Raw genomic sequence first — 22,000 nt, forward strand, 5'->3', positions numbered from 1 at the left:
TCTTTTTGAATACAGTACACCAATGGATCTTGACTCTATCCAGTTTGCCATTCTGTGTCTTTTGATTGGGGCATTTAGCCCATTTACATTTAAGGTTAATATTGTTATGTGTGAATTTGCTCCTGTCATCTTGATACTAGCTGGTAATTTTTCAGACTTGTTGATACAGTTTCTTCATAGTGTCATTGGTCTGTTACTTCAGTGCGTTTTTGTAGTGGCTGGTAATCGTTTTTCCTACTCATGTTGTGGCTTCCTTCAAGAGCTCTTGTGGTGACAATTTCCCTCAGCATTTTCTTGTCTGAAAGGATTTTATTTCCCCTTCACTTATGAAGCTTAGTTTGGCTAGATATGAGAATCTGGATTGTAAAGTCTGTTTTTTAAGGAATGTTAAATATAGGCCCCCAATCTTTTCTGAGTTTTGGCTGCCCTTAATATTTTTTCTTCATTTCGATCTTGGAGAATCTGATGACTGTGTGTCTTGAGTTTATCTTCTCATGGTGTAGCTTACTGGGTTCTCTGGGTTTCCTGAATTTAAATGTTGGCCTGTTTTCCTACGTTGGGAAAATTCTTGAGGTTGATGTCTTAAAGTATGTTTTCCAACTTGGTTCCCTTTTCCACGTCACTTTCAAGTACTTCAGTCATAGGTTTTATCTTTTTATATAATCTCAGAATTCTTGAAGGTTTTATATTTCCTTTTTATTCTTTTTTCTCTAATATTATTGCCTGTCTTATTTCAGAAAGATAGTCTTCAATCTCTGAAATTCGTTTTTTTTTCTTATTGTATTTTAGATTCTGGAGTACGCATGCAGATCATGCAAGATTGTTGCATAGGTACATTCATGGCAAGGTGGTTTGTTGCCACTATCCCTCCATCACCTATACCTGACATTGCTCCCCACGTTATTTCTCCACCACCCTCCCTCCCACTATTCCTCCCATAACCCTCTCCCAATGGACCCCAATGTGTGATGCTCCCCTCTTTGTGTCCAAGTGTTCTCATTGTTCAACACCCACCTGTGACAGAGAACATGCAGTGTTTGATTTTCTGTTCCTGTGTCAGTTTGCTGAGAATGGTGGCTTCCAGATTCATCCATGTCCCTAAAAAGGACAGGAACTCATCATTCTTATTGCTGCATAGTATTCCATGGTGTATATTGTGCCACATTTTCTTTGTCCAGTCTATCATTGATGGGCATTTCGGTTGGTTCCAGGTCTTTGCTATTGTAAACAGTGCCACAAGGAACATGTGTCTGCATGTGTCTTTATAATAGAATGATTTATAGTCCTTTGGGTATATACACAGTAATGGGATCAAATGGAATTTCTATTTCTAGGTCCTTGAGGAATCACCACACTGTCTTCCACAATTGTTGAACTAATTTACACTCCCACCAAGAGTGTAAAAGTGATCCTATTTCTCCACATCCTCTCCAGCATCTGTTGTCTCCAGATTTTTTAATGATTGCCATTCTAACTGGCATGAGATGCCACACTGGTATCTCAATATGGTTTTGATTTGCATTTCTCTAATGACCAGTGATGATTAGCATTTTTTCATATGTTCATTGGCTTCATATATGCCTTCTCTTGAAAAGTGTCTGTTCATATCCTTTGCCCACTTTTGGATGGGTTTATTTGTTTTTTCCTTGTAAATCTGTTTCAATTCTTTGTAGATTCTGGATATTAGCCCTTTGTCAGATGGGTAGATTGCAAAAATTTTTTCCCATTCTGTTGGTTGCTGGTTCGCTCTAATGATTGTTTCTTTTGCTGTACAGAAGCTCTGAAGTTTAATTAGATCCCATTTGTCTATTTTTGCCTTTGTTGCCAATGCTTTTGGTGTTTTAGTCATGAATTCCTTGCCTATGCCTATGTCCTGAATGGCTTTGCTTAGGTTTTCTTCTAGGTTTTTTATGGTGTTAGATCCTATGTTTAAGTCCTTAATCCATCTGGAGTTAATTTTAGTGTAAGGTGTCAGGAAGGGGTCCAGTTTCTGCTTTCTGCACATTGCTAGCCAATTTCCCCAACACCATTTATTAAATAGGAAATCCATTCCCCATTGCTTGTTTTTGTCAGGTTTGTCAAAGATCAGACAGTTATAGATGTGTGGTGTTACTCCAGCAACCTCTGTTCTGTTTCATTAGTCTGTGTCCCTGTTTTGATGTCAGTACTATGCTGTTTTGATTACTGTTGCCTTGTAGTATAGCTTGAAGTCTGGCAGTGTGATGCTGCCAGCTTTGTTCTTTTTGCTTAGGATTATCTTGGCTATGCAGGCTCTTTTTTCATTCCATATGAAGTTTAACATGGTTTTTTCCAGTTCTGTGAAGAAGGTCATTGGTAGTTTGATGGGGATAGCGTTAAATCTATAAATTACTTTGGGCAGTATGGCCATTTTCACAATATTGATTCTTCCTAACTATGAGCATGGAATGTTTTTCCATCTGTTTATATCTTCTCTTATTTCCTTGAGCAGTGGTTTGTAGTTCTCCTTGAAGAGGTTCTTTACCTCTTTTGTTAGTTGTATTCCTAGATATTTTATTATTCTTATAGCAATTGTCAATGGGAGTTCACTCTTGATTTGGCTCTCTGTTTGCCTGCTATTGATGTATAGGAATGCTTGTGATTTCTGCACATTGATTTTGTATCCTGAGACTTTTCTGAAGTTGCTTATCAGCTTAAGGAAAGTTTGGGATGAGGCAATGGGGTCTTCTAAATAAGCAATAATGTCATCTGCAAATAGAGACAATTTGACTTCCTACCTTCCTAAGTGAATACCATTTATTTCTTTTTCTTGCCTGATTACTCTGGCTAAAACTTCCAATACTGTATTGAATAAGAGTGGAGAGAGAGAGAGGGAATCCTTGTCTAGTGCCATATTTCAAACAGAATGCTTCCAGTTTTTGCCCATTCAGTATGATATTGGCAGTGGGTTTGTCATAAATAACGTTTATTATTTTGTAATAGGTTACATCAATATCTAGTTTATTGACAGTTTTTAGCATAAAGGCTGTTGAATTTTGTTGAAGACCTTCTCTGAATCTATTGAGATAATCATGTGGTTTTTGTCTTTGGTTCTACTTATGTGGTGGATTACATTTATGGACTTGCGTTTGTTCAACCAGCCTTGCAACCCTGGGATGAATCCTACTTGATCATGATGGATAAGCTCTCTGATGTGCTGTTACAATCAGTTTGCCAGTATTTTATTGAAGATTTTTGTATCTATGTTCATCATGGAGATTGGCCTGAAATTTTCTTTTTGTGTTGAGTCTCTGCCAGGTTTTGGTATCAGGATGATGTTGGTCTCATAAAATGAGTTGGGGAGGATGCCTTCTTATTGTATTGTTTGGAATAATTTCAGAATGATTGGTACCAGCTCCTCTTTATATGTCTGGTAGAATTCGGCTGTAAACCTGTCTGGACCTGGACTTTTCTTGGTTGGTAGGCTGTTATTGCTGCCTCAACTTCAGCCCTTATTATTGGTCTATTCGAGGTTTCAACCTCTTCCTGTTTTAGGCTTGGGAGGGTGCAAGTGTCCAGGAATTTATCCGTTTCTTCCAGGTTTACTGGTTTATGTGCATAGAAATGTTTGTCTGATGGTTGTTTGTATTTCCGTGGAATCTGTGGTGATATACCCTTTATCGTTTTTTATTATATCTATTTGATTCATCTCTCTTTTCTTTTTAATTAATCTGGCTTGTGACCTATTTTGTTGATCTTTTTTAAAAACCAACTCCTGGATTTATTGATTCTTTGAAGGATTTTTTGTGTCTCTATTTCCTTCAATTCTGCCCTGATCTTAGTTATTTCTTGTCTTCTGCTAGTTTTTGAGTTTTTATTGATCTTGCTACTCTGGCTCTTTCAATTTGATGATAGGATGTCAATTTTAGATCTTTTCTTGCTTCTCATGTGGGCATTTATTGCTGTAAATTTCCCTCTAGAAACTACTTTAAATGTGTCCCAGAGATTCTAGTATGTTGTGTCTTTGTTCTCATTGGTTTCGAAGAACATCTTTATTTCTGCCTTCATTTCATTGTTTATCCAGTCAACATTCAGGAGCCACTTGTTTAGTTTCCATGAAGTTGTGTGGTTTTCAGTTAGTTTCTTAATACAGAGATCTAATTTGATTGCACTGTGGTCTGAAAGACTGTTTTTTATGATTTCAATTTTTTTCACGTTTGCTGAGGAGTGATTTGCTTCCAATTACGTGGTCAATTTTAGAGTAAGTGTGATGTGGTGCTGAGAAGGATGTATATTCTGTGGCTGTGGGGTGGAGAGTTCTATAGACATCTATTAGGTCCGCTTTTTCCAGTTCTGTGTTCAAGTCCTGTATATCCTTGTTGATTTTCTGTCTCATTGATCTTTCTAATGTTGACAGTGGAGTGTTAAAGTCTCCCACAGTTACTGTGCAGGAGTCTAAGTCTCTTTGTAGGTCGTTAAGAACTTGCTTTATGTATCTGGGTGCTCCTGTATTGATTGCATATATATTTAGGATAGTTAGATCTTCTTGTTGTATTGATCCTTTCACCATTATGTAGTATCCTTCTTTGTCTCTTCTAATCTTTGTTGGTTTAAAGTTGATTTTATCAGAGACTAAAGTTGTAATCCCTGCTTTTTTTCTCTCTCCCTTTGCTTGGTAGATCTTCTTCTATCCCTTTATTTTGAGTCTATATGTGTTTTTGCATGTAAGATGGGTCTCCTGAATACAGTAAACCAAAACTTTTTACCCAGTTTACCAGTCTGTGTCTTTTGATTGGGGCATTTAGGCCATTTACGTTTAATGTTAATATTGTTATGTGTGAATTTGATCCTGCCATTTTGTTACTGGTTGATTGTTTTGCCCGTTGGTCGACACAGTTTTCTTATTGCATTGCTGGTCTTTACCATTTGGTTTGTTTTTGCAGCGGCTGGTACTGGATGTTTTTTTCTCTGTTTAGTGCTTCCTTCAGGAGCTCTTCTTGTGGTGCAGGTCTGGTGGCTATGAAATCTCTCAGTAATTGCTTGTCTGTGAAGGATTTTATTTCTCCTTCACTTATTAAGCTTAGTTTCGTTAAATAAGAGATTCTAGGTTGAAAGTTCTTTTCTTTAAGGATGTTGAATATTGGTCCCCATTCTTCCGGCTTGTAGGGTTTCTGCCAGGAGATCCGCTGTGAGTCTGATGGGCTTTCCTTTGTGGGTAAGCTGAACTTTCTCTCTGGCTGCCGTTAGCATTTTTTCCTTCATTCCAACCATGGTGAATCTGACGGGGTTGCTCTTCTTTAGGAGTATCTCTGTGGTGTTGTTTCTATTTCCTATATTTGAATGTTGGCCTGCTTTGCTATGTTGGAGAAGTTCTCCTAGATTACATTTTGAAGAGTGTTTTCCAGCTTGGATTCATTTTCCCCATCCTCTTCAGGTACACTGATCAAGTGTAGATTATGTCTTTTCACATAATCCCATATTTCTTGGAGGCTTTTTTCATTTCTTTTCACTCTTTTATCTCTTTTCTTGCCTTCTATTTTTTTCATTGAGTTGATCTTCAATCTCTGATATACTTTCTTCTGCTTGATCGATTCGGCTATTGAAACTTGTGTATGCTTCACGAAGTTCTCTTTCTGTGTTTTTCAGCTCCATCACGTCGTTTATTTTCTTCTCTAGGCTGGTTATTCCAGTTAGCATTTCATCTAATCTTTTTTCAATGTTCTTAGTTTCTTTGCATTGGGTTAAAACATGTTCTTTTAGCTCAGAGAAGTTTGTTATTCCCCATCTTCTGAAGCCTGCTTCTGTCAGCTTGTCAAAATCGTTTTCTGACCTGTTTTGTTGCCATGCTGATGAGTCATTGTGATCTCTCTGGGGGAGGAGAGGCATTCTGGACTTTGATGTTTTCATCCATTTTGCTCTGGTTTCTTCCCATCTTCTCTGCGTGGATGTTCTTTCTGTTAAAGCTGGGGTTATTTCTCCTTTATGAAGCTTTTCTTTTTTAACGCAGATGTCAGTGAGCCACTTGAGACAGTCTGTCCATGGTCTGCCTGTAGCGGCGCTGCTGGGCTGCCTTGGTCTCAGCCAGGCTGCTGTTTATTATTTGCCTGGTTTCTGCACTGGTGGGGTTAGTCCCGCCTTCCCAGTGGTGGGCTCATTCCCTCTGCTGAGCCCGCTGTTCCCGGGTGGAGGATATGTCAACTGCAAAACTCTCCTGGGAGTGGGACTCCAGTTGCTCGATCTTCTAAGGCAGGAGCCTGTCTGGTCATATCCCCCTTCCCACTTTCAACTTTCCCATCTGTGGGACGGGCAGTTCCTTTACACAAGCTTTCTCAGTATTAGTCCAAATCTCCTCTGTCCTAACAAGGAACCAGTCTGGCCAGGGCTGCCGGCCTAGGCTATTGCCTGGGTCTGCAACTCCGGATGGTTCTCAGCAAGGCGATGTTTTCCTGGTCTGTGCACCACTGAAGTCTCAGAGTGAATTGCTGTATCTGATTCAGAGAACCGGGGAGGTGATGCCCCTCAATCCTCCATACCTGATACACTTTCCAGGTGGGGCAGTGCCCTGCCTTGCCTTGGGTGGATGCCTTTGAGCTGCTTTTGCTGCCTTTTTGGGGGGTTAATCCCACTGTTCAACCAGTCCCTTTCAAAACAAAACTGGTACCTCTCTTGGAGACATGGATATCACTCTGGTTCTGTCTCACTTGGTGGTAGCTGCACTCCAAAGAAGCTGTCTTTCAGCAATCTTCCCCTGAATCCAAATCCCCAATCTCTGAAATTTTTTCCTCCACTTGGTCTATTCAGCTATTGATACTTATGGTTGTATTGTGAAGTTCTCACGTAGCGTTTTTCAGCTTTATCAGGTTATTTATGCTCTTCTCTAAACTGCTAATTCTGGTTAACTGCTCCTGCAATGTTTTGTCATGATTCTTAACTTCTTTGCTTTGATTTGAACAAGTTCCTTTAGCTCAGAAAAGTTTGTTATTACCCATCTTCTGAAGCTACTGTCAGTTCATCAATCTCAGCTCAGCCCAGTTCTGTGCTCTTGCTGGTGAGGTGTTGTGACCATTTGGAGGAAAAGAGGCACTCTGGCTCTTTGAGTTTTCAGCATTGTTTCATTGATTCTTTCTCATCTTCCTGAGTTTATCTGTCTTTGATCTTTTAGGCTATTGACCTTTGGATGGGATGTTTGTGGGAACTTTTTGTTGATTCTGTTGTTATTGTTGCTTCTTGTTTGTTTTTCTTTTAACAGTCAGACCCTTCTTTTATATGGCTGCTGTGGCTTGCTGGAGTTCCACTCTAGACCCTATTCTCCTGGGTCCCTTCCAACCCAGAGGTATCAGCAGTGGAGGCTGCAGAATAGCACAGATTGCTGCCTGCTCCTTCTTCTGGGAGCTCTGTCCCAGCAGTGCACCAACCTCACGCCAATGGGAATGCTCCTGTATAAGGTGTCTGGTGGCCCCTGTTTTGGGTTCTCACTGAGTCAGGAGGCACAGGATCAGGGACCCACTTAACAAAGCACTCTGGCTGCCCCTTGGAGGATGGGGTGTGCTGTGCTGGGGGAATCTCACTCATCCAGACTGCCTGGATTCCTCAGAGCCAGCAAGGAAAAACATTAAGTCAGTTGATCCACAGAGAACATGGCCACTTTCTCCCGCAGGGGCTCCATCCCAGGGAGATCAGTGCTCTGTTCATAAACCCCTGGCTGGAGTTGCTAAAATTCCCACAGTGGGGCCCTGCATGGTGAGGAGGGGTGCATTCAGGTCTGCCCTAAAGCAGTAGCTTGGCCACAATCTGCCACATCCACTGTGCTGCATTGTGGGGAATCCCTCCTGGGTTCAGACTGCTCAGTTTCCCCAGTATTGGCAGGGGAAAATTGCAGACTGGAGCTACAGTGATGGTTGCTGGCCCTCCCATTGGGAGCTTGGCCATCTTAGGCAACAGGTCGCCAAAGTGACAGTGCCAGAACTCAGTAGTCTTAGGCAGTCTCCATCCAAGCAGCCACTGAAAATCTTCACAAGTCTGTGTTTGGGACCCAAGATCCTAGTGGCATGGGCTCATGAGGGGATCTTCTGATCCACAGGTTGCACAGATCCACGGAAAAAGCATGATTTCCTGGCCAACATAGCACAATTGCGCACCGCATCCCTTCGCTGGGGGTGGGAGCTCCTCTTGCCCAATGTGTCTCCAGAGTGGGCTATCACTCTATCCTGCTTCTCCTTGCTTTCCAGGGGTCACTCCAACCGCCTAGTCAGTCCCAATGAGAGAATCTGGATACCTTAGTTGCCAGTGCAGGATTCACTCCCTGTTTTTGTTCTTCTTAGTAAGAGCCTTCAATGGCAGCTGTTTCTAATCATCCATCTTCCCAATTAGCTTTTTTTTTTAAACATAAAAACTCAGGTTAAAAAACTCACAGTTATCCCCAAAAACCCTCATCCAAAGAAACAACTGTATATGACTGTTAAAAAAAAAAAAAAAAAAAAGCTTCAGCTGAATTAAATTTAATGGAGTTTAATTGAGCAATAAACAATTCATAAATTGGGAAGCCCCCAGGATCACAACAGATTCAGAGAGACTCCTGGGGGGGCCTCAGGGTCAGAACAAATTTAGAGACTAAAAAGTAAAGTGATGAATAGAAATCCGCTGGATTGGTTACAGGTTGGCATTTGCCTTATATGAACACAGTTTGTAACACTCAGCAGTGTATGAGTGGTGAAGTATGGTTGCTGCGACTGGTCAAGACTCAGCTATTGTTACAGGTACATACTCCTAAGTGAGGTTTTCATTCTTGTCTACCTGGTAAGTTAGGTTGCAGTTTATCCAAAAGGACTCAAATACAGAAGTACAGAGTCTCAGGCCATATTTAGGCCTCAATTTTAACATGTTGTTAGCATGTCATGTTTGTTCTTTCTTGGTGTGACTGAAATTAGAAATGAAAATCTCTGCCTTGACCTATGCTTATGAAGAAATAGCAACAGTAGGAAGGAGATAGGACTCTTAAGCCGTCTCAGGACTACAGAGGACCTCTTATAAAATGTGTGGGGATGAAACATGCCTTTTTTTTTTAAGTTCAATGTCTCCCCTAGTGCCCAGGAATCTCTATCCTTCCTTCGTAGCACCTCAAACAGTTTCTTGTCCTTACTGTAAAGCAAGAGCGGGATTTGAATGATTTGTACTTCCCAGGTTCAAGTGAAACTATTTCAAATAATCGCTGTTTCCATCTCCAAGTATCTGTGGTGCTGGGAAACAATCGAAAATACTGAAAATGATGGTTTCTCCCAATAGTATGATTCCTCAAACTAATACTTTAAAAAATAGGTGGATATTTATCGGTCCATTTATATACAGAATCAAAGGGCCTGAGTGTAAAAATAACAAACATTTTGCTTTCCTTCAGGCTGATTTATTATTAATAATAATGGGAGAAAAATAAACTGTTTAAACAAGTGTGATCTTCAATGCACAAGGCTAAAGTGAAAAAACAGACAACTTAGGAATTGGACAAATAAAGGCTGAGGAAGATGGATCAAACAAGTTTTCGCTACTGCTCAAAAACAATCCAGATGATTGTTTGAGAATTACGAAGTTCGAAAGAGGAGTTCAAGCTTGACCTGTAATAACTTTGGGAAAGGATGTAGAGCAAGCTGACAGCATGATTGTCAGAGAGGGTTGCTTGACTATGGATATAAGACCAAGAAGTTGAATAAGAGAGTTGGCATGGATGGAGGGTTGAAAATAAAATCACGTTCCCCTTCAGCCAGTTTCACATGCAAGGAGAAAGGTGCATGAGTAACGATAAAGAAGGCTTTTTTCTTTCCAAAGAGAAATTCTTTGAGAAATCTGCCTGCCTGCCTGAGAAACTTGAGGTCCTGACTTCCTAGGAAATTGTTTAGGGTCTGCATTATTATATTTTGAAAGATTGTCTATATTCTGAAAACACCATGATGGAGTGCTGCCCAAGCAGTGAAGAGCGGGTAGTCAGAAGTTGCTGCTCCTTTCCCAGGCTTATTTCTCCATGGGGGAGTGCAAAAGTAACTATTTCCCGTTTTCAGTGGCACTGTGGTTGACTGGACACTCATGACATAAGAACTATACTTCTTTTGGCCAAATGCTATTCTTATTTCAAAGTGTTTTTTGAATAGGGCTTGGTCTACAAAGGGAGATAGAGAAGTCTTAATTTGAAGAGGCAGTCTGTGTTTTGATCACCATTCCTAGTTCTTGTTGTGTATGAGGTGAGAAGTCTTTTCCTAATAGAATGTCAAAAGGCATTATTGTTTCCTGCTCACGCATCAGTCCCTTACCAAATTGTATAGAAAACTGGTAGCAAAAGAGAACGGTAGGGGAGAAGGAAGGAAGAGGAAGAGAGTGACATTTTTGTATAATGTCACACATATGAGCATCACAACAGGAGGGCAATGATTCCTCCGGGGCTTGAAAGATTAAAAAAGTTTTTTGACATTAAAATGTGACTTGTTCTTGAAATTTCTTAGAATATTTTTATAGTCTTTATTGCTTCACATGTGTAGTTTCTGTCAATGTAAAATCACAAAGAGTTTCTCTAAAGTTTAGCAGACTAGGTAGCACAGTAGGTCAGTAAAACCTTGAGACTTAAGACTACTCTATAATGAAATTGGTTTTCCTAAGCCATTTATAAATTAAGCAGAAAGAAAATGCTTTAACAAGTTTTTACACACAGACTGTTTATATTCCATTAAAGGTCTGATGCTAACATATAAAACTAAAACATATGTATTGGTTTTTGTTCATTTTTTATATATTGAAGGTGAATTGAATTATTAATACACTATAAAACATAAATTTTTCAAATGAAGCTTTATTTGTAAGTTTAATGATGAGACTTCTAAATGTGTTTTTGGCTTCCTGCCTTTAAAACTAAATGACTGTGATAGGAAAAAGAAAGAAAAGAAAATTTATTCTTCTTAAATTGCTTAAAGTAAAGGAACATTTCAGCTTTCAATATGAAACATTGCCCGAAAGTTAAAATGAAGAAAGGTGAAGAAAGAGATTGACTTAGAATGATGATTTAGAAGTATAATTTTGTCTTAAGAGACAAAAGTGGTAGAAAGAGGAATAGAAATGATGCTTTTGTGGCTTTGCTAAGCAAAACTCACACTTCTATAATTACAATTTAGAAAAGAGTTATTACAAAAATAAGACAGATAAAAAATATGGAAGTAGTAAATTACTCAAGAGCTTCTGAATAATCTTATAACTAAGGAAGAGTAATAAGAATCTGTTCTCTATCTTAAAATATATTTTAAAAATATATACATGGAAAATGCCTGCATCATACTGCTTTTTTTTTTTGAGACGGAGTTTCGTTCTTGTTACCCAGGCTGGAGTGCAATGGCGCGATCTCGGCTCATCGCAACCTCCGCCTCCTGGGTTCAGGCAATTCTCCTGTCTCAGCCTCCTGAGTAACTGGGATTACAGGCACGCGCCACCGTGCCTAGCTAATTTTTTGCATTTTTAGTAGAGACGGGGTTTCACCAGGTTGACCAGGATGGTCTCGATCTGTTGACCTCGTGATCCACCCACCTCGGCCTCCCAAAGTGCTGGGATTACAGGCATGAGCCACTGCGCGTGGCCCCCATACTGCTTTTTAATAGCTTAGAGATGAGTAAGCATAATTAAAAAATCTGAATTAAGTCTTGATAAACTGAAAGTTATTTACTTTTTTCCTATACAGCTTTTCCCTACTAAATCTGTGTGCTAAAAAATCTGTTTCACCGCACATGCATTATTTCCATACCCCTAAGTGAAATACTTTGCAATTTTTTTTTTAATTTCAAAAGCTTTTGAAGTACAAGTGGTTTTTGGTTACATGGATGAATTGTATAGCAGTGACGTTTGAAATTTTAGTATGATATCACTTGACTACTGTACTTTGTACCCAATAGGTGGTTTTTTTATTCTTCACCCTCCCAATCCTCTCTCTTCTGAGTCCATAGTCCATTGTGTCATTCTGTATGCCTCTGCATACTCACAGTTTAGCTCCCTCTTATAAGTGAGAATGTACAGTATTTGGTTTTCCATTCCTGAGTTACTAAGTGTACTTTAAAGAAAAAGTGACAAGTGCTTCAGCTTGCACTCACACTAAAGTTTATATGAATCATCCCATGTAGGAAAATGGTCATAAAAGATGACAAAAAGATTACTGAGAGTGGCTCCCGTCAGACAGCTTATTTGAATTGAAATCGTGTGCCAATTGAAGTTTTAATATAATCTGATAGCTGTTACACTCTGAGAATCACTCATTAGGGAACGATTTACTATCTAATTAACTCGAAAGGCATAAGTCGTAAATTTGCATTTATTTCTTAATTAACACATTAGTTGTAACAGGAATTCCTGTATGTTTTACATTAACATTTACCAAGATAACCCAGGGGAAATGATTTTAATAAACATGTATTAATAGCCTTTTGAACATGATCTTCCACAGCGTAGTTCAAACAAAAGCAAATGACTTAACCATCTTCAACATTTTTAATTACTGTTTTTGAATCAAAAGACAAAAATTATTTTAAATTATGGTTATGGTTTCCTTCTAATTGTATTTTTCTTTTTCTTTATTTCTATGAGTCATGGGATATGAGAATCTCTGTTCTAGAAAACAAAATATTTCTTTTTGTCAAAATTATCAATTTGAATGAATATTTTGAATGACAACTGTGTGCCCAGAACAAAATAGTACTTTTAGTAAAATGGAAAGTATAAGGGCAGGCCAGCATATGGTGACAACGTAAGAAGCTTAAAATTTGTTTTAGAAAACAAGCTTACTTTGATGAAAATGCTTTCTTAAAAAGCATACATTACATGAAAATTTTTAAAATATATTTCAAAATGTAAAACAAAATGACATACAAAACAAAAAGAGGAATAAATTCCATGGCTTCAGGTAAAAAGTATTTCAAGGAATCTAGAAAGACTTAAATGAAATTGATCCCATGAAGAAGAAAGGGAATGTCATATAAAGACAGATATAATAGAGCATGTTGTCATATCATTGTCACATCAGAAGGGATTATAAAAGCGATCTAACTGGGATACCAGTCATGCTGAAGGTCAAACGCTGATATCAGTCCGGTATGGGTGCTCATGTGTGAGACAGAGAGAGAGGTTTACTAAATGCTAATTATTGTCAAGGACTCTTCCAAGCATTTTAGCTATTATTTTATTTAATTCCTTCAAAATTCTATGAAGGAAATAGTTTTTTTCAATTTGATATTAGGTTTAAGAAAACAACAATCAAAAGAGTTAAGTAGCTTATTCAGGTTACACAGTAAAATTCTAAGCCACCATATGAACCCCAGCAGCTTCATTCAAATCACATAATATTGCATATTTCCTATAATATTGCAGGACCGCATGGGATGGCCTGAAGGCATGAGCTCTGGATCAGTGTTACCTGGGTGTGGATCTCTGCCCAATTTTTTACTTGCTCTGGGTCTTGGGATGAATCACTCAAAAGCTCTGAGCCTCAGTTTCTTTGTCTGCAAAATGGGAAAAAAAATGATACCTAACTCATTGGATTGATAAATGAATAATATATAAAATAATAAAATAGTACCTGGTTGTACTAACTACTTAAAATATATTAATAGTAGTGGTAACAGTACTGCTGTACTAAACCTTTATAAAAGAATATATTCCACGTATGAAGAAATCAATTGAAAATGGAGTTTTGTTCCTAAGGTGAGCAATGTTTACCATGCCTCTAGAACTTGCAGTATTGTTCCTATTTGCAAACCTGTCTATCTTTGCCTATAGGAAAATATTCATTAGCCAGATGCCATAGTCAACTCTACTGTTTAGTAAGTTCAACTATCTTTATTTGGACCAAATGGTGGGCAGCTACTGGAAACTTTTAGTGAAGTTCAGCTGAGTCCATTAGTACCAGATGACAAAGATGACTTTTTTCTTTTTCCATTATTTCCAACTTATATTTTAAGTTCAGGGGTACCTGTGAGGGTTTGTTATGTAGGTAAATTGCATGTAGTACAGGTTTGGTGTACACATTGTATTGTCATCCAGGTAACCAGCATAGTACCTGATAGGTAGTTTTTTGATCCTCACTGTCCTCCTTCCCTCCATCATCAAGTAGGCCCTGTTGTTTGTTGTTCTTTGTGTGTCCATATGTACTCAATGTTTAGCTCACACTTACAAATGACAACATAATAGTATTTGGTTTCCTGTTCCTGTGTTAGTTTGCTTAGGATAATGGCCTCCAGATACATCCCATGTTGCTGTGAAGGACATGATATCATTCGTTTTTGCGGCTGCATAGTATTCCATGGTGTATATGTAGCACATTTTGTTTATCCAGTCTACCACTGGGCAGTTAGGTTGATTTCATGTCTTTGCTTTGTGAATCATGCTATGATGAATGTACATGTTCATGTGTTAACGAAGTTCATTCTTACAGGAATGTCTCATGTCTCCAACCAATGGCATCTCACATGTCCGTGTTTATTCCATAATAAAGAATGGACATGGAAACTATACCCAATCCTTACAGTCCTGTTTATTCTAATACACATGAGTCACAAGGGGGTTTGGTAAGGAGGAATTCCAGCAACAGTTACAACTCTACCCAAACCTTGCTCACTTCTGATGGTCAGCCCCAATTTTTATCATAAGGCCAAAGCCCCCCTGCCTTTTTTTTTATGATGGTCTCTCTTTCACAGTTCCCTGAAATCAGGCCTTCATGTTTATTTAGCACCAACCCTGACTTTCCTAACGATATATTTATTTCTTTGTTACTTCATTTTACATATGTTGCTTTTCTATTTTCTTTTATTTGTGTCTCTTTCTTCTTTGCTTCAGCCTTGTTTCTTATTGATAATACGACTTAGATATGTGTGAATTAAAAGATCCTATTTTTACATCGTAACACCAGCTAATTATGAATAAACTGTAGTGAAAATCAGGTTTTCCAGCATAATTTTAATTTTTAAATGAAAGTTTAAAATCTTAATGCAAATAAAATATATCTTGCTCCAACTTCTCATATGCTGCCAGTATTAAATTTTTTCAAAGGAAAACAGAGCAAAAGCTAATAAAATGTTCAGGCTAACAAAGTATCTTTGTTAAGGTATTTGAAGGTAAATATCTTTTGAAAAAACATGTAGGCTAGAAAAAATGTCATTTTTATACTTTTTTCTAACTGCATTTATTATGGGGAAAATGTAAGGAAAAACAAAAAAGCAATTATTTATAATCACTTAAGCTAAGGAACATTTAATGTTTATATATCTGATCCCAGTTCATTTCCATGATATATACAGAGATTTATATGTGAAAAAATATACATAACACTAAGATGTACCGAATGCTTGCACTTGATCTGTTTTTGTTCTGCCTGTGTGTTACTACTTCCACCTTTTGAGGCACTGTTTACCAACAGTTCCCAAAAGTATTCCTGTGAACTGTAAAAAACTTGTGAGAAACAAGTACAGCCAAGATAACCATAAAACATTAGAGTGGGGGTTTATACAAATCTACAAGGAGTCCATTTTCTTTCAGATTGCTTTTCTACTGTTTTCAAGTTCTTGCTGTACTTTAGAGAAACTAACATGAGAAGTCTTAGATGATGAATTCGTTCATTCATTCAGAACTTTGATCATTTAGCAAATATTTGTTGTGCACTTCAATATTGTCAGGACATAAGTCCTGACAGCAACAAATAAGGCCATCAAATTTCTAGCCCTCAGAAAGCTTACATCTCAGTGGGGGAGATAGATCATGAATGTATAAATGTATATTTTGTGATGAGATAAAAATCACTGTCAACCAATAAAGATAGATTGGAAGAGTGCACTATTCACAGAGCATGATCAGTAAAGGCCTCCTGAGAAACTGCTTCTCAGCAAACACTAAAAAATAAAAGAGGGAAACTAACCATGTGTCTCTGTGAGGGAAGAGTTTCCCACCCCAAGGGGACGGTGTGTGCAAGGTGCCTAGGCTGAGGGCTTGCTGCATATATTAGTCCATTCTCGTGCTGCTAGTAAAGACATACTTGAGAATAGGTAATTTATAAAGGAAAGAAGTGTAATTGACTCACGGTTCAGCATGGCTAGGGAGGCCTCAGGAAATTTACAATCATGGTGGAAAGGGAAGCAAACAAACCCTTCTTCACATGGCAGAGGCAAGGAGAAGTGCTGAGCAAAAGGGGGAAAAGTCCCTTATAAAACCATCAGATCTAGTAAGAATTCACTATCAGGAGAACAACATAAGTGTAACCACCCCCATCATTCAACTACCTCTGGCCAGTCCCCTCCCACAAAACATGGGGATTATGGGAAATACAATTCAAGATGAGATTTGGGTAAGGAGACAGCTAAACCATGTCACTGGACTTTCTTAGGAACCCCAGGGAGGCCAATGAGGCTGGAGAGTAGGGCAGGGGGAGTGTGAGGAAGTGAGATCAGAGAGCCAGACAGAAGCCCAAATCACAAACAACTTGGCAGAACACCAGAAGGAATTTCAGTATTATTTTACATAAAGTAAAAGTCATTGGAAAGTTTGAGCAGAGTGGCCAGATCTGACCTCCTTTTAAAGAATCACATTGGCTGTTGGGTAGAAGAGTCAAAGGTGAAGGCCAGGAAGCTAGTTAGTGGACTAAAGTGGTAGAGATGAAGTGGTGAGAAATGGTTGAATTCTGGATACATCTTGGAGTTTAGCGGAGGGACACGATTTAACAATTACTAGCAAGTTTTGTGACCCATAGCAAAAATAATATAGTTTGTATTTTTATCATTATTATTCAGAAAGGATGAAATAGAAGAGGTTCCTACTTAGGAAAAAAAAATCTATACCAAAATGTTGATGAATAATAATCCAGTTTATACTTACAGTGAAAATTAAAATTTTAAAACAGTTATGTCTTTTGTAGCAATTATTAGAATTGGTTAAGTTTCTTTACTAATCAACCAACTATAAAGCCAATCCCATTAGATAAGGATTTTCTATTATTTATTACTGCTTATCATACAGTGTAGAAGGGGGTACATTGTTAGCATTATATTTGTGAAGCAGATGTTATATAACTTCAAAATGAGTTTGTTTAGTAAAGTTAATATTTTTCTACTGCTTTTTGTCATTTTTTTCTCTTTCCTCATGTAAGAAAAAATATCACAAAATAAACATGGTTTACTTTTCCATCCCTGTATGCTGCCTCACTCAGCTCTTGTGGAAAAGTTACAATCCCTTATTATCATCACCCCTTACCTCATCCCTTTTTTCCACAGTAGAAAAAGGGTAAAGCTTTAGGACGTAACTGGGCAACTACTGGGAAAGCAAGTAGAAAGGACAGCTGTCTATATGAGACATCAATAGCTTCGATAATTCCCTGTAAATTCCTGAAGCGTTGGTATACTCAGACAGGGTGTGAGGGCACTGCCAAATCATCTGGAGGTCAGAGTGACAGCACCAGAAGAAGAGAGCAAGGAGTGAGAATGACCTCCTGGGCGAGAACGGTTCCTAATATTAACCTTCCCCACTTCTCTTAGAGCATTGTTTATTGTCAGGTAAGTTTTAGTTATGCAGTTATAGCAAACCTAAACCTGAAGGAAATAAAAATCCTGTCATCACTGTGTTATTTATGTTCATATGGACAATGGCTGAAACATTGGCCTTTAGGATAAACTTGATGAAGCCACAGGGAGCAATATTGAAACTGATCCACTAAGAAACATATTCCTATATAAATTGTTTTTGTTGTATTCATTTCCACTCTAGCTGCCATAACTTAATAACTATAACAGACTCATAATATCATGTTGTTTCCAAGAACTGCTTCCCTTAAAGGTTTACAGCATACAACTAAAACATTGAGCATGTGAGAGTCATGCATGAGCTATAAAAAGCAGAAGGGTATTAGCATCAACACCAATATCTTGGCTGAGTATCTAAATGTTACCATTTGACAGTGGCAGCCTATTAAACAATTTTTAAATAAGATATTTTCCCACCATAATGAAAACATTCATTTATAAGGACTTTATAACTTGGGATTTAAGGCTTTAAAAGAAAATATTCTGTCTGTACCATGAATTATCTGAAAGAATTGGAGAGACCTGCCAATACAATTGGTTTGAGGTTGGAAGGTTTGAAACTGCTTTTAAGCAAAAAATAATGTCTAAGAACAAATGAGTCATAGACAAAAAGTGGAATCATCTTACTCTGAATAAAGTATGGAATGTCAAAGAGCAAAGACTGCAGGATTAAGTAAAAAGGAAGCAAATGAAAGATTACTTTATTCCCATTAACCTTTGACATTATGTAACATTATCTTACCTACTTCAGTTATACTTTATTTAATAATAAGATTCAAGTATTTTATGAGCCAAGCTAGTCTTCCTTGACTGCCCATTAGTCTGCTAAATACATTTTACAAAATAATATATTACCAGTGTTCCACGATAGGTAGAGCACTTACAATACACTCTCATTACCTAAATCAGAGTTTCTCAGCAGTGGCAGTATTGACATTTTGGTCTGGACAATCTGTTGTAAGGAGCTACTCATACATCCTTGTAGAATGTTAGCAGCATCCCCAGCCTTTACCTACTAGGTGACAGTAGCCTCCCCAGCTTGTGATAACCAAAAACATCGCTAAACATCATCACATCTCTTCTTGAGAGTAAATTCATTCCCAACTGGGAACACTGATCCAAGTCAAGAAGTTAGAAAATAAGATTTGCCATGTATCTATTTATACAATGTGTACAATTATCCAATTTTACCTCTTCCACAAATGTTTAAGATGTCATGGCTTAATACAATTTATTCACATTGTACTAAGTACACTTCAGTATCACATTAAGATGTCTTATGTGGTCATAAAGTTAAATAAAAGAGCTTCTTTGTTCTGAACAAACAGAACTTTATAAGTGATCTCTATTTATTATACTCAGGTTGCAAAATCTCAAAAGGCCTCCAAATGACTATTAGATCGAGAATCCCAAGAAAAATAAGAGAGGATAAGATAAGAAGAAGAAAGTTGATGTTATAAGAGCAAATAAAAATAATATTAAGTAAAAACTTGAATGAGGAAACAATGACAGAACTATTAAATCAACAGATTGGATAGTAATGAGAGGATAATATTGGAAACCCCTTCCTGGGATGCAAAGATGCAATAGATTTAGCATAACCTAGAAATATTGTTCAGGTCACTTATACATGTTTCTCTGAAGATACTGTGATATCTGCAATAAAAATTTTTAAAAAAGAAACAGAAAGAGGTTTTGCAAAAGAATATGGTGCTTATACTCATGGCTCATGATGCAAACTTCCAAGAAGTCTCTGGGGCTTAAGGATCTTTGTCCTTCTGAGAGAACTCTCCATAGATAAATAATCTTTGCTATAATTTTAGCATGAGAATAATTTGGATAGTATTTAGAGACAGAGTGTTAGAGAGAGGATTAATTATGTGTAAGATTTATTTCTCCATCTGTCCATTAGTCTTACACTATCAAAATCAAATGTATAACAAATACACAAGAACAAAGAGAGAGACTGTACTCAAAAGGCATTATTCCCAAAGACAGTGGCAAACTGATCTCTCAAATTCCAAAAGTAATAGGGGCTATGATAAGCTGTATATAATGGAGACTGCTAATTCAGACCAAATACTCTCTTCAAGCACTGCTGTATCTCTTGGGGTTGAGATCTACTCAATTTCCCAATTCCTAATAATTAATCTTTGATTTGTCTAGACTAAACCAAATGACAGTAAAAAGAGATTATATTTCTTAGATTTATAGAGGACTTTTCTCCAAATGAATTTTATGGCAGGGTGCCAGATGGATGAATTTAGAAATAAATAAAAGGAATCTATCTACAGAGTAGATAGAATCTATATTGAGTTGGTAAATAAAACATTAAACAAAAACATTGAAATGTGATTTTCTCAAAACTGTGAAAAGATAATTCACAGTAAAATTTGGGGCATAAGAGATGATGATCACTTTAAAAGGACATCACATGATATGGCCCACCTACTGAAATTGAAGCTGTCAGTTATGTTTCAAGTAGGACACTGAAGTTTATTTTGATGTGGTAGGTGAAGGGAAAATCGTGGGGGACAATTTTCATGCAGACTTCACATTAGGACTTCAGAGTCATCTTTCTGGGCCACAGTTTCTTTATCTGAATGAGGATGGTAGACTTAGAGCATTATTTCTTAATGTATGTTCCATAAAGTAGTACCCTCAGGAGAAGCTCCATGAAAGTGTTCCTAGGAAAACAGACATACAATGCAAAACATTCTCTATATCCTTCTTGCAGATCTAGTGAGCACATCAGAGTACTATGGATTTTTAAAACTTTTTATTAAAGAAACTTGTTAACTTTCTAAATCCCTACATTTCCCAAATTTTATCCCCAAGGAAATCTTTTTATCATCTTATAGCATATATTTAGATTCTGCAGAACACTCTGAAAAATGTAGGTTCAGTTACATCTAATATCCCTTCAAGATTTACCATTTTATAAGATTAAAAGGAAGTCTATCGAGAAGCATTCTTATATAAAATGTTCAGAGAAAGTAAATAGGTCTTTCATTCTAGCCATGAGTGTGTGGTTCTTCAGCCTTGAAACTGGATATTGAGAGTGAAATGAACACACTCAGGTCCAGTAGAACAGTACTGAAAAAGGATCAGTTAAATAGTAATGCAGCATGTGTCCAAGGAAACTTGCACAAAAGACTGTGCTTACAGATGCCAGTAATTATGCAGCCAGAGGGAAAACCCTCATTCCATGGTCGACAACCCTTCCGGCTCTCTGCTGACTTCCTCGATGTTCCCATGCTTTCCAACTTCATGGTTGGAAGCACTGAAGTTTTAAGAAAAACGAAAAATTTTGCTTTTGCTAGCTTTTCTTACAGCTAACCATCATTTAGCTTAAAAACTATATAGCACACATAAGCTATGTAAAGCACTTAGAATTACATAATGATACCATGCATGCAAGGCCCTTCAAGTAATGCTAACACATAACTAGAGCTAATAATGTGTAACTGTATGAGGTAATGTTGCATGCTCATATATTACATTGTTTTTCATCCACCAAGGCAATGGCATTATTATGCGCATTTACATATTAGCAACTTGATCAAGATTATACTATGTATGAGTGAGGAACGGACCCAGTATTGACCAAATATAAGTTTCTTATTCTGAATCACTATTCCACCTTGGGAAATCTACCTGATGAAGGCTCAGTTCCATCTTGACGCCTAGTCCCTCTACCCCACCCTCTTGATATCTGGCTGCTTGAGGGCATGACAGAGGGGTCTGCTCCCCTCCTATTCAGGGTCTCAGTGATCAGTGATCCTTGATTCTGTTTTCAGTTCTTCTAAAAGCAAAAAGATTGAGGTCGGGTGATTTTTAAAATTCCTTCCAAAGCCTACACTTCTCTGCAGAGTCACTTTTATACACAAATTTTGAAATAAACAGAACCAAAAAAAAAAAATCCACTATGCCTTGTTAGCATTTTGCAGTTTATTAAACAATTATATATCCATCTTGTTTTTTTATTCTAAAAACACTGTAATATTTATATTAGTAGGGCAAGCATGTATATCATTCAAAATATGCAGAAATTAAAGCTAAAGAGACATTTAATAGTATACAAATTACATTTACAAAATACGGACATAATGTAGATTATGTGCCATGGCACTAAGGCACTATGTGCCATGAAAATCAGTGGGGATCTGCCATACAAATAGGTTTCTATCCAGAAATTTTAAGAACTGAGAAAATCTGTTTTGATTGATAAGTCATTCACTTCCCCCTTTATTCTTTAAAAAAATATAGAGTTCCAAGGAAATTCCAAGGCAGTTGGTCAGAATTCAATGTCTTACAAAGTTGGCTATTTCTACCACAGTTGTTTTCTGAATGAATGAATCTTATGCTAATAATACAATGTTGAGTGCCCTGAATTTGGAAACTAAGGCCATGAACTAGAGACAACATTTTATAATTATTGTACAATCTACAGAAAGCCACAAATA

General features: G+C 37.5%; 1 long non-coding RNA gene across 7 annotated transcripts in view; it reads left to right on the forward strand.

The window, feature by feature from the left end:
- Positions 1-22,000, forward strand: part of LOC118152206 (uncharacterized) — a 289,509-nt gene that overhangs the window by 220,877 nt on the left and 46,632 nt on the right. The gene's annotated exons all lie outside the window — the stretch shown is intronic.

This window comes from Callithrix jacchus, chromosome 3 (genome assembly GCF_049354715.1).
Source record: "Callithrix jacchus isolate 240 chromosome 3, calJac240_pri, whole genome shotgun sequence".
In the NCBI taxonomy this organism is placed as follows: Eukaryota; Metazoa; Chordata; class Mammalia; order Primates; family Cebidae; genus Callithrix; species Callithrix jacchus.